Here is a 2,850-nt window from a genome sequence, read left to right as displayed (position 1 = left end):
CTGGTTCCCTCAGTGCTGATCCTATCCAGCTGCAAGATGAGCATCTAAGGCAGGAGGGCCCAATGCTCTCTCCTCATCTTGACTGCATGCATGGGCAAACACTAGAAAAAGCAGACGAGCGACATTAAAATATAGTAATAGAGTATTAGCACAAGACATTGGGAATTCAGTTTATTTGGGAACTTGAGTAAATTGCCTTTTAAAGGCTTTCTGTGTATCAACAGGGATTGCTGTAGAGAGAATCCTTAATTTATTTACTTGCTGTATTAAATTGGATAATTTACACAAATTATCAGCCATAAATTGGCCATGGAGGAAATCAACCTGATTTCTATGAATTAGTTTATCTGTGACCTGTTTTAAGCTATCTGATAGGATTTTGATGCATACTTAATTAATTAAACAAGACAAATGTCACTGAATGAGGTTCTAGCTTATTCATCTTATGAATCATGGTTGTAGGTGTTCACCTCTTGGGCTGTGCATTACTCCATGATATACTCCCAATCTGAAAGATTACTTTATAAAAAAAATCTATAAAATATTCTATTTGATACCCATCGACACAGTTGCTTATTTCTATACTGCTGAACTAATTTCCTCTGCGGTAATTGAGTCAATCAGTTCCTCATTATTTAGCTGATCCAGCTCCAGTATTTTAATTTTAGATGTTCAATAATTTCTGGTACATCAGCTTCTTTGATGTGCACATCTCTTTATTACTATATATTAACAATTTCCTTATTATTAATTTTGATCCAGTTGATATTTTATCACTAAGAACACCTAAGCATTACTTGTGAAATTACCCTGTGTTTTGAATTATTTTTATAATGGATTTATTATTAATACATATAAATAACATGAAATGTGAAATAGATGTACAGACATTTATATACAAAATTATAGACATTAAAACTCAGTTTGGTGGAAAGCTGAAATAGCTATTTGATGGTTGTTTTAGCTAAAGAATAGTCAGCTATTTAAATATCTATAGTACAAAGACATTTACAGAATTATTTGTAATATTAACACATGTATTCAGCAGCTGGAAGAGGAACAGATACCTAACAGTAAGGAGAGAAAGTAAGAATAAACAATACATATTTTACAATTTTAGACATAAATTGCTAAGCATATATAAGAAGTTGGTATGAAAGACAGAAAAAGAAGAGAAAAACATTCTTACCATGCAGTGTCCTCATTTTCCAAAAGACTTTCCCTTTGTCAAGGAAGTTGTCCTGCCTCTTTTATTTTCCTCTCCATTTAACTGTGTAAACTTACAGCATGGAATCCCAGAAAATCCCTTTGTGAGTCTGTATAAAAAGTCCTTTATTTGCAGCAGGCCTAGAATGTCACCCTTTGAGTTCCCTGGCTTTTGGCACTTTAACCCCCTTGTCTTCAAGGATGTGCCTGTGATAAATTAGCACTAAAAAGATAACTTTCAAGGAAACCTTGAGCTAGTGCCTGCTTGCTAACTTGGTCCCTTTAGCCATCCTTTAGCTGGAACTATAATGAGTTAGAGCACTCTGCTTGGAAGCTGCTTCATGGATATTTGTGATATAGACACATTTTTATTTGTGCACTTTGATTATGGTGTTGTCCTTAAGACATAGTTATCTGTGAGTTTGGTGTTGTTGGCCAACTTGAATGTGTTATATGTTGATTGCACAACGATTGAGAAGTACATACAAACTAGTGTTCCTTTACTACAGTGTCCTGGGAAAGGAAACCCCTTCCTGTTCTCTAGCAAACAGCATCCTCATGACTGCAATGCTCTGGGAGCTGAGCCTTGCCTGGCCTGACTTTGTCCCAGGACAAAGGGTGTTGAGGTAGACATTGCCCATGGAGGTTCTGCCTACATGGCTTGTCTGTTCTACTGAACTGCAATAATTTATTAACTTTATCAGAAAACTCAATGTTCATGTTTTACCCTTCTGAGTGCTAAGATAATGCCTGTGAATTTAATGCAGGGTGTGAGTCTGCTGCTGGAACCAGAAAAGTGGTGGAAAATACAGCTGCAGCATGAAAAAACAGAAAATAAAAGAGGTAGGGACAACAGGCCATGCACAAGTCAAGTCAGCTTCTAGGAAAGGTCAGTTCCATGCTTAGAAGAGGGGAAGAAACCTTAGGCCAATGAACTTGCATAAATTGACTTATGGCACTCCATACTCTCTTGGGACTTTAGACACTGTAAGGCTAGCAAAATGTAGACAAAAGCTTCAGTTCATATTCTCTTTGTTTGAAAAAATAAATAGTTGAAGAGAGAAAAAGACCACCCAGAGTGCATAAAAGGGAAGAGATAATGACTGCTGAGCAATTATTTTCTGTCTCGATTCTCTCTTGTGTGTTGTGTGCTGGATTGAAATTTCACTCGAGCAAGTCGTACTTTCTTGTCACAGGCTTTACTTTGATTCCAGTCCCCATGAAGACAAGCTCTATGGAAGAGAATCTGATAGAATACCTTCTGCAGAAAGAGGATACCATTCCCAGATAAAATCTCCTGCACTACTGTTCTTCAGACTTAATGATTTATATGATCATCAGACCCTTCCCTGAGTCCTCTCAGAGCAATTTCTGCCCTTGCAAAATGTCACTTACCTTTGAGCTGTCTGATCCAACACAATGCAGGTGTTGCCTCCCCTGTTATTCTGCAGTTCTTATCTGCAGTAGTGAGTAGCGAGGTAGTACTAATACTAGTAGTACTAATAAGTAGAAGTATGTAGTGGTATCTAGTAAGTGCACCTAGCATGAAGTAGATCATGAGCTTCAGGTCTACAAACCAACTCTCAGAGCTTGGATATTCTAGAAATTATTTATAATTCTAGAAATTGAAAAGCGTCTTATTCA

This window comes from Lathamus discolor, chromosome 4 (assembly GCF_037157495.1).
Source record: "Lathamus discolor isolate bLatDis1 chromosome 4, bLatDis1.hap1, whole genome shotgun sequence".
In the NCBI taxonomy this organism is placed as follows: domain Eukaryota; kingdom Metazoa; phylum Chordata; class Aves; order Psittaciformes; family Psittacidae; genus Lathamus; species Lathamus discolor.
This window is presented reverse-complemented; position numbering follows the sequence as displayed.